This window comes from Mustelus asterias, chromosome 26 (assembly GCF_964213995.1).
Source record: "Mustelus asterias chromosome 26, sMusAst1.hap1.1, whole genome shotgun sequence".
NCBI lineage: Eukaryota > Metazoa > Chordata > Chondrichthyes > Carcharhiniformes > Triakidae > Mustelus > Mustelus asterias.
In genome coordinates this window covers 11,245,377-11,260,580 of record NC_135826.1, presented here as the reverse complement: position 1 = coordinate 11,260,580, position 15,204 = coordinate 11,245,377, and positions in this window count along the sequence as shown.

The following is a 15,204-nucleotide window of genomic DNA, read 5'->3' as shown; positions in this document are numbered from 1 at the left end:
TATGAACTGAAGACAGTGGGTGTACCGTGTGCAGTAATTGTACCTTTGCTTGGTCGGGATATAATTCTTCAGTTTCAATGCTGTGGTCTCACATGTATTGGAAGGCACGGTACGGTAAGCTTCAAATGCACCCATGGGTCTTACATTAATCGGAGCAGTCAATGATGAGGAGGGGGGTGGACAGAGAGGGAACACACCTCCCACTCTCTGCTCATTAAAGCCACTGGCAACCTGTCATCGTTGCCGGGCAGCCTTATTTAAACTAAGTGTGTTTCCGACTCCTTTTCTCCAAAGGGTACAAGCAATACTCATCCCCAACCTGTCAACCTGATGTCCACTCCCACCCCGCGCCTTGGTAAAATTCAGCCCACGCACTATTGAGGTTCCATGCTTCACAAAACAACTCTCTTGCCCTTTATCATTGAACTTTGACCACAATACCTTTGACCACATGATTTCATGACATCGAGGTATTAAAAAGTCAAATTGTAAATCAGTATTGATTATTTTATTTCCCCATCTGGACTTCTGAAAATCTGCCAGGCATCCAAAGCGTTCGATCAGAACATTGGCATTGGAAAATTCAGAAGCACCTGAATGTATATGTACCTTTATTAATATTCAAAATATAGTTTTCTCTGTTCCCTGTCTGAATCCCTGACACCCAATGACACCCTGACACAGCCTGCTGCTGTGCTCAGAATCTCTGCCTATTAGCTCCTAGAAGAACACCACCCACAAGTTCTTCCTCTTGCTATTTCCCCAAGCTCCATCCCTCAAAACATCAGAAGTGGTCCAAGTTTGTTATGGCAGAAATGAATAATTGATGGAGTACAAAGGAACTGAACAGGAAACAATCCGCAGCCACAACAAAGTCAATCAAATCAGTTGACTTGCATTGAACAGATATGGTTATTGTAGTAGGGACCTACCTCGTTCGATTCAAGCAGGTCCACCACTCGGGAAATATTAGAAGCTCCATCAATTTCTTCCGGTTTCGCCGATTCAAAATCCAACAATGCGTGGTCTGTCTCATTTCTCGGTTCATATATCACTGCATCCGTGCCCAAACCAGCAAACACCCTTTGTGTCTGGGAGAAAGGATTGCATGTTAACTATGAGATTTACCCGTGTGGTTGTAATGATATAAAAGCACCAATCATTCAAGATGGATTGGCTAAAAATGTTGTGGGTTCATTCGTTAAGACTAGGCACATAGGAACATTTATACAGCAATACAAAGCTTGAGAACACCAGAGCAGCCGAGTCAACTGCTGTGTGCTCAGTTGAACATCAAAAGTGAAACTACGATGTTGAGGCCATTACAGAGACGTGGGTAGAACAAGGACAGGAATGGTTGTTGGACGTTCCGGGGTATAGATGTTTCACTAAGTGTTGGGAAGCTGGTAAAAGAGGTGGAGGAGTGGCATTGTTAATCAAGGATAGTTTAACGGCTGCGGAAAGGCACTTCGAGGGGGATCTGCACACTGAGGTAATATGGGCTGAGGTTAGAAATAGGAAAGGAGCGGTCACATTGTTAGGAGTTTACTATAGGCCCCCAAATAGTAATAGGGATGTGGAGGAAGAAATTGCTAAGCAGATCATGGATATGTGTAGGGGTCACAGGGTAGTTGTCATGGGGTACTTTAACTTTCCAAATATTGATTGGAACCTTTGTAGGTCAAATAGTTTGGATGGGGCAGTTTTTGTGCAGTGTGTGCAGGAGGGTTTCCTGACACAATATGTGGATAGGCCGACAACAGGTGAGGCCACATTGGATTTGGTACTGGGAAATGAACCGGGCCAAGTGTTAGATTTGGTTGTGGGAGAGCACTTTGGAGATAGTGACCACAATTCGGTGTCTTTTGTTATTGCAATGGAGAGGGATAGGGCCGTACGGCAGGGCAAGGTTTACAATTGGGGGAGAGGTAATTATGATGCGATTAGGCAAGAATTAGGGGGCATAAGTTGGGAACAGAAACTGTCAGGGAAAGGAACTAATGAAAAGTGGAACTTTTTCAAGGAACAAATACTGGATGTCCTTGATAGGTATGTCCCTGTCAGGCAGGGAGGAAATGGCCGAGTGAGGGAACCATGGTTCACGAAAGAGGTGGAATGTCTTGTGAAAAGGAAGAGGGAAGCTTATGTAGGGATGAGGAAACAAGGTTCAGATGGCTCGATTGAGGGTTACAAGTTAGCAAGGAATGAGCTGAAAAAGGGGCTTAGGAGAGCTAGGAGGGGACACGAGAAGTCCTTGGCGGGTCGGATCAAGGAAAACCCCAAGGCTTTTTACTCTTATGTGAGGAATAAAAGAATGACCAGGGTGAGGTTAGGGCCGGTCAAGGACAGTAGTGGGAACTTGTGTATGGAGTCAGTAGAGATAGGCGAGGTGATGAATGAATACTTTTCTTCAGTGTTCACCAAGGAGAGGGGCCATGTTTTTGAGGAAGAGAAGGTGTTACAGGCGAATAGGCTGGAGGAAATAGATGTTCGGAGGGAGGATGTCCTGGCAGTTTTGCAGAAACTGAAGGTCGAGAAGTCCCCTGGGCCTGATGAAATGTATCCTAGGATTCTTTGGGAGGCAAGGGATGAGATTGCAGAGCCTTTGGCTTTGATCTTTGGGTCCTCGCTGTCCACGGGGATGGTGCCAGAGGACTGGAGAATGACAAATGTTGTTCCTCTGTTTAAGAAAGGGAATAGAAATGACCCTGGTAATTATAGACCGGTTAGTCTTACTTCGGTGGTTGGTAAATTGATGGAAAAGGTCCTTAGAGATGGGATTTACGACCATTTAGAAAGATGCGGATTAATCCAGGATAGTCAGCATAGATTCGTGAAGGGCAAGTCGTGCCTCACAAATTTGATAGAATTTTTTGAGGAGGTAACTAAGTGTGTTGATGAAGGTAGGGCAGTTGATGTCATATACATGGATTTTAGTAAGGCGTTTGATAAGGTCCCCCATGGTCGGCTTATGATGAAAGTGAGGTGGTGTGGGATAGAGGGAAAGTTGGCCGATTGGATAGGATCGAAGACAGAGGGTGGTGGTCGATGGAAAATTTTCAGATTGGAGGCAGGTTGCTAGCGGAGTGCCGCAAGGATCAGTGCTAGGTCCTCTGCTCTTTGTGATTTTTATTAACGAATTAGAGGAGGGGGCTGAAGGGTGGATCAGTAAATTTGCTGATGACACCAAGATTGGTGGAGTAGTGGATGAGGTGGAGGGCTGTTGTAGGCTGCAAAGAGACATAGATAGGATGCAAAGCTGGGCTGAAAAATGGCAGATGGAGTTTAACACTGATAAATGTGAGGTGATTCATTTTGGTAGGGCTAATTTAAATGTGGATTACAGGGTCAAAGGTAGGGTTCTGAAGACTGTGGAGGAACAGAGAGATCTTGGCGTTCATATCCACAGATCTCTAAAGGTTGCCACTCAAGTGGATAGAGCTGTGAAGAAGGCCTATAGTGTGTTAGCTTTTATGAACAGGGGGTTGGAGTTGAAGAGCTGTGGGGTTATGCTGCAACTGTAAAGCACCTTGGTGAGACCACATTTGGAGTATTGTGTGCAGTTCTGGTCACCTCACAATAGGAAGGATGTGGAAGCGCTGGAAAGAGTGCAGAGGAGATTTACCAGGATGCTGCCTGGTTTGGAGGGTAGGTCTTATGAGGAAAGGTTGCGGGAGCTAGGGCTGTTCTCTCTGGAGCGGAGGAGGCTGAGGGGAGACTTAATAGAGGTTTATAAAATGATGAAGGGGATAGATAGAGTGAACGTTCAAAGACTATTTCCTCGGGTGGATGGAGCTATTACAAGGGGGCATAACTATAGGGTTCGTGGTGGGAGATACAGGAAGGATATCAGAGGTAGGTTCTTTACGCAGAGAGTGGTTGGGGTGTGGAATGGACTGCCTGCAGTGATAGTGGAGTCAGACACTTTAGGAACATTTAAGCGGTTATTGGATAGGCACATGGAGCACACCAGGATGATAGGGAGTGGGATAGCTTGATCTTGGTTTCAGATAAAGCTTGGCACAACATCGTGGGCCGAAGGGCCTGTTCTGTGCTGTACTGTTCTATGTTCTATGTTCTATTTACCCGCTAATCCTTCTAACCTACGCATTTCAGGACACTAAGGGGCAATTTAGCATGGCCAATGAACCTAACCTGCACATCTTTGGACTGTGGGAGGAAACCGACGCACCCGGAGGAAACCCACGCAGACACGAGGAGAATATGCAAACTCCACACAGTGACCCAAGCCAGGAGTCGACCCCAGTTCCCAGGAGCTCTGAAGCAGCAGTGCTAACCACTGTGCTACCGTGCCACCCATTGTCCACATTTATTCATTTCCTGGAACAGATTTGAATATTTTTTCCCAATATTATCTCCAGATTTGTATGGGGGTTACATGCACAGTTTAAGTTAAATCATTTGCGTCACAAGTAGGTTTACATCAACGCTGCAATGAGATTATTGTGAAAATCCACTAGTTGCCACACTCCGGCGCCTGTTCGGGGGTACATTGAGGGAGAATTTAGTATGACCAATGCATCGAACTAGCATGTCTTTCAGACTGTGAGATGAAACTGGAGCACCCAGAGGAAATGCACGCAGACACCGGGAGAACGCGCAAACTCCACACAGACAGTGACCCAAACGGGGAATCGAACCCAGGTCCTGGTGCTCTGCAGCAGCAGTGATAACCACTGTGCCACCGTGCCGCCCATCAAGAAAGCTAAGGTGGAGCAAAGTGACTCGGAAAGTTGCAGAATTAGCAAATGTCACAAGCCAAAATTAGGCCATTTAGTCCATCAAGATAGTTTGCGCCACTGGCACCATGTCGTGTACACTCACCTTATCACTGACTATACTCCTTACAATTCTCTTATTCAGGCATCTACCTCATTCCCCGCAGGCCCCTCCCCCACCTCCGCTTCCCGCCCCCACCAACACTGAAAGTAAACAATGACAATCGGATTATTTGAAATTTGCTTTTATTGATAATACAAAGTACTATTCTAAGAACCCAAAACCAATGCAGCAGAATACAGTTCACATTGCAAAGTTTATCATAAATGCACATGGAGACCGCGTGACCTTACTTCTTGCTGCACCTACAGTCTACGGAGTCTTTATTACAGTCGAGAAACGGGCAGTGCAGTTACAATATCATGATTTCTTGCTAAATACACTTTGTCATCTAAAATAATTTCTTCAGAATGATTTTCTTTTTGTTATTGAAGTCGAAATTCTTCAGATGATGGGGTACGAAGCACGATGGGTAATGCCACATATGTTCTTGCCCTTCGCTAACCGTATGTAGCCTCCCTCACTCCAGGATGTTCCCCATCTAGAAAAGGAGGTCACATGTTAATATCCGACACCAATCGAATCAAATCCAAAATGAACAGAGTTAACAGAGGGAAATGGAGCATCGAACACAGGTGTAGGAGTAGAGGCCATTTGGCCCTTCGAGCCTGCACCACAAAAACAGCAGCGCCCAATGTAGGGATGCTTTGCAAGTTTGCTTTGGTAATATTGGCCACTTATTCATGTATCTTGAATGCATTTGGATTCATTTAGCTTACATTCTCAGCAGGAGATCAAATTTACTTTACAAAGAGTTCACTTCCAGAGATACACAATCCATTGAGAAAAAGTCTTTGGATAATTAGATGAAGTACCAAACGAAAGAGACAACACATTTGTGTACACTTACATTTCAGATTAGTTTTGAGAAAATGCGGGGAATGCTCCTGTCCCGCCTGCCACGGGAATCATAGCGGGCAAGGGTGTGGACCATGGTAAAGGCTGTTGGCCTCAGGAAGGATTTCCAGTTTTGGGATGAGCACAGCTGGAAAATTTCACCCAATGAGAGGCTACTGAGTGCAGCCTAACTTGCCTGGATGGTGCAGTTCCAGTAACACTCAAGAAGCTCGACACCATCCAGTACAAAGCAGCCCACTTGACTGGCACCGCATCCACAAACATCCATTCACTCCACCACTGACGTTCAGTCGCAGCAATGTGTACTATCTACAAGATGCACTGCAGTAATTCACCACAGATCCTTAGACAGCACCTGCCAAACCCGTGAGCACTTCCATCTAGAAAGACAAGGGCAGCAGATACATTGGAATACCACAAGAGTTCGTGTCCCACTAACTTGATTGAGTTTTTTGAGGAAGTGACGAAGATGATTGATGAGGGTAGGACAGTGGATTTTGTCCACATAGACTTCAGTAAGGCCTTTGACATGGTCCCTCATGGCAGACTGGTACAGAAAGTGAAGTTGCACAGGATCAGATGTGAGCTGGCAAGATGGATATAGAACTGATTCAGTCATAGAAGACAGAGTGTAGCAGTGGAAGGATGCGTTTCTGAATGGAGGGCTGTGACAAGTGGCGTTTCTCAGGGATCAGTGCTGGAACCTTTGCTGTTTGTAATATAAGAACATAAGAACATAAGAAATAGGAGCAGGAGTAGGCCATCTAGCCCCTCGAGCCTGCCCCGCCATTCAATAAGATCATGGCTGATCTGACGTGGATCAGTACCACTTACCCGCCTGATCCCCATAACCCTTAATTCCCTTACCGATCAGGAATCCATCCATCCGCGCTTTAAACATATTCAGCGAGGTTGCCTCCACCACCTCAGTGGGCAGAGAATTCCAGAGATTCACCACCCTCTGGGAGAAGAAGTTCCTCCTCAACTCTGTCTTAAACCGACCCCCCTTTATTTTGAGGCTGTGTCCTCTAGTTTTAACTTCCTTACTAAGTGGAAAGAATCTCTCCGCCTCCACCCTATCCAGCCCCCGCATTATCTTATAAGTCTCCATAAGATCCCCCCTCATCCTTCTAAACTCCAACGAGTACAAACCCAATCTCCTCAGCCTCTCCTCATAATCCAAACCCCTCATCTCCGGTATCAACCTGGTGAACCTTCTCTGCACTCCCTCCAATGCCAATATATCCTTCCTCATATAAGGGGACCAATACTGCACACAGTATTCCAGCTGCGGCCTCACCAATGCCCTGTACAGGTGCATCAAGACATCCCTGCTTTTATATTCTATCCCCCTCGCAATATAGGCCAACATCCCATTTGCCTTCTTGATCACCTGTTGTACCTGCAGACTGGGCTTTTGCGTCTCATGCACAAGGACCCCCAGGTCCCTTTGCACGGTAGCATGTTTTAATTTGTTTCCATTGAGATAGTAATCCCATTTGTTATTATTTCCTCCAAAGTGTATAACCTCGCATTTCTCAACGTTATACTCCATTTGCCATATCCTCGCCCACTCACTCAGCCTGTCCAAATCTCTCTGCAGATCTTCTCCGTCCTCCACACGATTCACTTTTCCACTTATCTTTGTGTCGTCTGCAAACTTCGTTACCCTACACTCCGTCCCCTCCTCCAGATCATCTATATAAATGGTAAACAGTTGCGGCCCGAGTACCGATCCCTGCGGCACGCCACTAGTTACCTTCCTCCAACCGGAAAAACACCCATTTATTCCGACTCTTTGCTTCCTGTCGGATAGCCAGTCCCCAATCCACTTTAACACACTACCCCCAACTCCGTGTGCCCTAATCTTCTTCAGCAGCCTTTTATGGGGCACCTTATCAAACGCCTTTTGGAAATCCAAAAACACCGCATCCACCGGTTCTCCTCCATCAACCGCCCTAGTCACATCTTCATAAAAATCCAACATGTTCGTCAAGCACGACTTTCCCCTCATGAATCCATATATATAAATGATTTGGAGGAAAACGTAACTGGCTTAATTAGTAAGCTTGTGGACGACACAAAGGTGGCGGATTTGCGGAGAGTGATGAGGACCGTGAGAGGATACAGCAGGATATAGACCGGTTGGAGACTTGGGTGGAGAGATGGCTGATAGAGTATCATGCGAACAAATCTGAGGTAATGCATTTTGGAAGGTCTGATAATGAGAGGAAATATACAGTAAATGGCAGAACCCTTAAGAGTATTGATAGGCAGAGGGATCTGGGTGTGCAGGTACACCCAGTGGCAACGCAGATGGAGAAGATAGTCAAGAAGGCATACAGCATGCTTGCCTTCATCAGCCGGGGCATTGAATTTAAAAATTGGCAAGTCATGTTGCAGCTTTATACAATGTTACTCAGGCCACACTTGGAATATAGTGTGCAATTCTGGTCGCAAAACTACCAGAAGGATGTGGAGGCTTTGGAGAGGGTACAGAAAAGATTTACCAGGATGTTGCTTGATATGGAGGACGTTAGCTATGAGGAGAGGTTGAAGAAACTTGGTTTGTTCTCACTGGAAAGACGGAGGTTGAGGGGGGACCTCCTAGAAGTCGACAAGTTTATGAGGGGCATAGACAGAATGGATAGTCAAAGCTTTTTCCCATGGTGGAAGAGTCAATTACGAGGGGGCATTGGTTTAAGGTGCAAGGGGGGCAGTTTAAAGGAGATGTACGAGGTAAGTTTTTTACACTGAGGGCGGTGGGTGCCTGCAACTCGCTGCCAGGGAGGGTAGTGGAAGCAAATATGATAGTGACTTTGAGGGGCATCTTGACAAATACATGACTAGGATGGGAATAGAAAGATATGGTCCCTGGAAGGGTTTTAGTTCAGATGGGCAGCATGGTCGGTGCGGGCTTGGAGGGCCGAAGGGCTTGTTCCTGTGCTGTAATTTTCATTGTTCTTTGTTCTTCCCATTGATATTCAAAATGTCATTTGAAACATAGAAAATAGGAGCAGAAGTAGGCAATTCGGCCCTTTGTGCCTGCTCCAACATTCATTATGATCATGGCTGATCATCCAGTTCAGTAACCTGCTCCCGGTTCCGCCCTACCCCCGCCCCCCACTTTGTACCATTTTATCCCTTCAGCCTCAAGAGTTATATCGAACTCCTTCTTGAAAACATACAGGGTGGGATTCTCTGCCCCCCTCAACCCCAAGTCCCCTGGAACACTCTCCCCCACAGCGCGTTTCTTACTGGCGGGAGATGGACCACCGTTGGCCGGCAGTGGGATGCTCTGCACCCTCATGCCACCCCTCACCCTCCCTTCCCCCCACCCATCCCCCCTCCCACCACTGGGAAACTCGCAGTGGGAGTGCGCCATCAAATGGAAGATCTCACCCACAATCTTTTGGACTCAATTATTTTCTGTGGTCCAGAATCCCACAGGTTGCCACTCTCTGGGTAAAGAAACGTCCCCTCATCTCAGTTCTAAATGATTTACCCCATATCGGAAAGAGTGTGACTGCTGGTTTTGGACTCCCTCACCATCAGGAACACTCTTCCTGCATCGACCCTGTCAACTCCTGTTGTGTTCCACTTTACCTGACGATTCTCAGATTCAGGAACCTTTGTAAACACATTTTGGAAAAGTTAATTCAAACAAATCAGCTGACTTGCATTGAACAGACATGGTTTAATGTAATCGGGACCTACCTGGTTTGACTAACGCCAGTACAACTTTCGGGAAATATTAGAAGCTCCATCAATTTCTTCCAGTTTTACCATTTCAAAATCCAGCAATGCCTGGTCTGTCTCATTTCCATTTTCAGATATCATGGCATTCGTGTACAAGCCAGCAAACTCCCTTTGTGTCTGGGAGAAAGGATTGCATGTTAACTATGAGACTTACCCGTGTGGTTGTAATGATATAAAAGCACCAATCACTCAGGAGAGATTGAGTAAACATGTTGTGGGTTCATTCGTAAAGATAAGATACATAGGAACATTTATACAGCAATACAAAGTTTAACAACACCAGAGCAGCCAAGTCAACTGCTGTGTGCTCAGTTGAACATCAAAAGTGAAACTGATTGCAGCATGACATCACTGGAGAGAAGTTGGTCATGCTATAATCCCTTAAAGGCACGTGAAAACATGACTATTTCGACAAGATATGGAAAGCCAAAAAGGTGCCACTGTGGCACAGTGGTTATCATTACTGCCCCACAGTGCCAGGGACCTGTGTTCGATTCCCGGCTTGGGTCACTGTCTGTGTGGAGTCTGCACATTCTCCCCGTGTCTGCGTGGATTACCCCCGAGTGATACAGTTTCCTCCCACACTTCGAAAGGCTCCAAAGAAGTGTGTGATAAATTGATTGGCCATGCTAAATTGAGCCTGAGTGTCCCAGTATGCGGATGTTGGGGGGATTAGCTGGGTCAATAAGTGGGATATTGGGGATAGGGCTGGGGTGGGATTGTTGTCAGTGCAGACTTGATGGGCCGAATGGCTTCCTTCTGCTGATAGCCCCATTGAAGTGTATGAACTGAAGACAGTGGGTGTACCGTGTGCAGTAATTGTACCTTTGCTTGGTCGGGATATAATTCTTCAGTTTCAATGCTGTGGTCTCACATGTATTGGAAGGCACGGTACGGTAAGCTTCAAATGCACCCATGGGTCTTACATTAATCGGAGCAGTCAATGATGAGGAGGGGGGTGGACAGAGAGGGAACACACCTCCCACTCTCTGCTCATTAAAGCCACTGGCAACCTGTCATCGTTGCCGGGCAGCCTTATTTAAACTAAGTGTGTTTCCGACTCCTTTTCTCCAAAGGGTACAAGCAATACTCATCCCCAACCTGTCAACCTGATGTCCACTCCCACCCCGCGCCTTGGTAAAATTCAGCCCACGCACTATTGAGGTTCCATGCTTCACAAAACAACTCTCTTGCCCTTTATCATTGAACTTTGACCACAATACCTTTGACCACATGATTTCATGACATCGAGGTATTAAAAAGTCAAATTGTAAATCAGCATTGATTATTTTATTTCCCCATCTGGACTTCTGAAAATCTGCCAGGCATCCAAAGCGTTCGATCAGAACATTGGCATTGGAAAATTCAGAAGCACCTGAATGTATATGTACCTTTATTAATATTCAAAATATAGTTTTCTCTGTTCCCTGTCTGAATCCCTGACACCCAATGACACCCTGACACAGCCTGCTGCTGTGCTCAGTATCTCTGCCTATTAGCTCCTAGAAGAACACCACCCACAAGTTCTTCCTCTTGCTATTTCCCCAAGCTCCATCCCTCAAAACATCAGAAGTGGTCCAAGTTTGTTATGGCAGAAATGAATAATTGATGGAGTACAAAGGAACTGAACAGGAAACAATCCGCAGCCACAACAAAGTCAATCAAATCAGTTGACTTGCATTGAACAGATATGGTTATTGTAGTAGGGACCTACCTCGTTCGATTCAAGCAGGTCCACCACTCGGGAAATATTAGAAGCTCCATCAATTTCTTCCGGGTTCGCCGATTCAAAATCCAAAAATGCGTGGTCTGTCTCATTTCTCGGTTCATATATCACTGCATCCGTGCCCAAACCAGCAAACACCCTTTGTGTCTGGGAGAAAGGATTGCATGTTAACTATGAGATTTACCCGTGTGGTTGTAATGATATAAAAGCACCAATCATTCAAGATGGATTGGCTAAAAATGTTGTGGGTTCATTCGTTAAGACTAGGCACATAGGAACATTTATACAGCAATACAAAGCTTGAGAACACCAGAGCAGCCGAGTCAACTGCTGTGTGCTCAGTTGAACATCAAAAGTGAAACTGGTTGCAGCATGACATCATTGGAAAGAGGTTTGTCATGCTCTAATCCCTTAAAGGCACGTGAAAACATGACTATTTCTACAAGATATGGAAAGCCAAAAAGGTGCCACTGTGGCACAGTGGTTATCATTACTGCCCCACACTGCCAGGGGCCTGCGTTCAATCCCCGGCTTGGGTCACTGTCTGTGTGGAGTCTGCACGTTCTCCCCGTGTCTGTGTTACCCGCGAGTGATACAGTTTCTTCCCACACTTCGAAAGGCTCCAAAGATGTGTGTGATCAATTGATTGGCCATTATCAATTGACCCTGAGTATCCCGGTATGCGGATGTTGGGGGGATGAGCCGGGTCAATAAGTGGGATAATGGGGATAGGGCTGGGGTGGGATTGTTGTCAGTGCAGACTTGATGGGCCGAATGGCTTCCTTCTGCTGATAGCCCCATTGAAGTGTATGAACTGAAGACAGTGGGTGTACCGTGTGCAGTAATTGTACCTTTGCTTGGTCGGGATATAATTCTTCAGTTTCAATGCCGTGGTCTCACATGTATTGGAAGGCACGATACGGTAAGCTTCAAATGCACCCATGGGTCTTACATTCATCGGAGCAGTCAATGATGAGGAGGGGGGTGGAGAGGAAGGGAACACACCTCCCACTCTCTGCTCATTAAAGCCACTGGCAACCTGTCATCTTTGCCGGGCAGCCTTATTTAAACTAAGTGTGTTTCCGACTCCTTTTCTCCCAAGGGGGCCAGCAATACCTACCCCCACCCTGTCAAGCTGATGACCACTCCCACCCTGCGCCTTGGTAAAATTCAGCCCACGCACTATTGAGGTTCCATGCTTCACAAAACAACTCTCTTGCCCTTTATCATTGAACTTTGACCACAATACCTTTGACCACATGATTTCATTACATCGAGGTATTAAAAAGTCAAATTGTAAATCAGCTTTGATTATTTTATTTCCCCATCTGGACTTCTGAGAATCTGCTCGGCATCCAAAGCGTTCAATCAGAACATTGGCATTGGAAAATTCAGAAGCACCTGAATGTATATGTACCTTTATTAATATTCAAAATATAGATTTCTCTGTTCCCTGTCTGAATCCCTGAGACCCAATTGCCTGCTGCTGTGCTCAGTATCTCTGCCTGTTAGCTTCTAGAGGAACAGCACCCACAAGTTCTTCCTCTTGCTATTTCCCACAGCTCCATCCCTCAAAACATCAAAAATGGTCCAAGTTTGTTATGGCAGAAATGAATAATTGATGGAGTCCAAAAGAACTGAACAGGAAACAATCCGCAGCCCCAACAAAGTCAATCAAATCAGTTGACTTGCATTGAACAGACATGGTTTAATGTAGTAGGGACCTACTTCGTTCCATTCACGGTCCACCACTCGGGAAATATTAGAAGCTCCATCAATTTCTTCCAGTTTCGCCGAGTCAAAATCCAACAATGCCTGGTCTGTCTCATTTCCCGGTTCATATATCACTGCATCCGTGTCCAAACCAGCAAACACCCTTTGCGTCTGGGAGAAAGGATTGCATGTTAACTATGAGATTTACCCGTGTGGTTGTAATGATATAAAAGCACCAATCATTCAAGATGGATTGGCTAAAAATGTTGTGGGTTCATTCGTTAAGACTAGGCACATAGGAACATTTATACAGCAATACAAAGCTTGAGAACACCAGAGCAGCCGAGTCAACTGCTGTGTGCTCAGTTGAACATCAAAAGTGAAACTGATTGCAGCATGACATCATTGGAAAGAGGTTTGTCATGCTCTAATCCCTTAAAGGCACGTGAAAACATGACTATTTCTACAAGATATGGAAAGCCAAAAAGGTGCCACTGTGGCACAGTGGTTATCATTACTGCCCCACACTGCCAGGGGCCTGCGTTCAATCCCCGGCTTGGGTCACTGTCTGTGTGGAGTCTGCACGTTCTCCCCGTGTCTGTGTTACCCGCGAGTGATACAGTTTCTTCCCACACTTCGAAAGGCTCCAAAGATGTGTGTGATAAATTGATTGGCCATGCTCAATTGACCCTGAGTATCTCGGTATGCGGATGTTGGGGGGATTAGCCGGGTTAGTAAGTGGGATAATGGGGATAGGGCTGGGGTGGGATTGCTGTCAGTTCCGACTTGATGGGCCGAATGGCTTCCTTCTGCTGATAGCCCCATTGAAGTGTATGAACTGAAGACAGTGGGTGTACCGTGTGCAGTAATTGTACCTTTGCTTGGTCGGGATATAATTCTTCAGTTTCAATGCCGTGGTCTCACATGTATTGGAAGGCACGATACGGTAAGCTTCAAATGCATCCATGGGTCTGACATTCATCGGAGCAGTCAATGATGAGGAGGGGGGTGGAGAGGGAGGGAACACACCTCCCACTCTCTGCTCATTAAAGTCACTGGCAACCTGTCATCTTTGCCGGGCAGCCTTATTTAAACTAAGTGTGTTTCCGACTCCTTTTCTCCCAAGGGGGCAAGCAATACGTATCCCCACCATGTCAAGCTGATGACCACTCCCACCCTGCGCCTTGGTAAAATTCAGCCCACGCACTATTGAGGTTCCATGCTTCACAAAACAACTCTCTTGCCCTTTATCATTGAACTTTGACCACAATACCTTTGACCACATGATTTCATTCCATCGAGGTATTAAAAAGTCAAATTGTAAATCAGCTTTGATTATTTTATTTCCCCATCTGGACTTCTGAGAATCTGCTCGGCATCCAAAGCGTTCGATCAGAACATTGGCATTGGAAAATTCAGAAGCACCTGAATGTATATGTACCTTTATTAATATTCAAAATATAGATTTCACTGTTCCCTGTCTGAATCCCTGACTCCCAATTGCCTGCTGCTGTGCTCAGTATCTCTGCCTGTTAGCTTCTAATGGATGATGTGGATGTTAGATTTATGTCACATGATCAGTAACCCCCACAGCTTGACTCCTGGACTTGCACAATTTCACAAGCTGTACTGTCTGGAGACAATACACATCTCTTTAACCTGTGTTGAATGCTCCCTCCACCCATATTGTCTGTGCATTTAAGACCTGGCTGGCTGTAGAGATTTGCATTCTAATCAGTATTCTGTAATTTGATTTCTGTGTCTGTGCCCTGTTTGAGAACAGAGACCACTCCATCTGACGAAGGAGCATTGCTCCGAAAGCTTATGGTATTTGTTACCAAATAAACCTTTTGGACTTTAACCTGGTGTTGTGAGACTTCTTACTGAGCTTCCAGCGGAACAGCACCCACAAGTTCTTCCTCTTGCTATTTCCCACATCTCCATCCCTCAAAACATCAAAAAAGGTCCAAGTTTGTTCTGGCAGAAATGAATAATTGATGGAGTTCAAAAGAACTGAACAGGAAACAATCCGCAGCCCCAACAAAGTCAATCAAATCAGTTGACTTGCATTGAACAGACATGGTTTAATGTAGGAGGGACCTACTTCGTTCCATTCACGGTCCACCACTCGGGAAATATTAGAAGCTCCATCAATTTCTTCCAGTTTCGCCGAGTCAAAATCCAACAATGCCTGGTCTGTCTCATTTCCTGTCATTGCATCCGTGTACAAAGCAGCAAACACCCTTTGTGTCTGGGAGAAAGGATTGCATGTTAACGATGAGATTTAC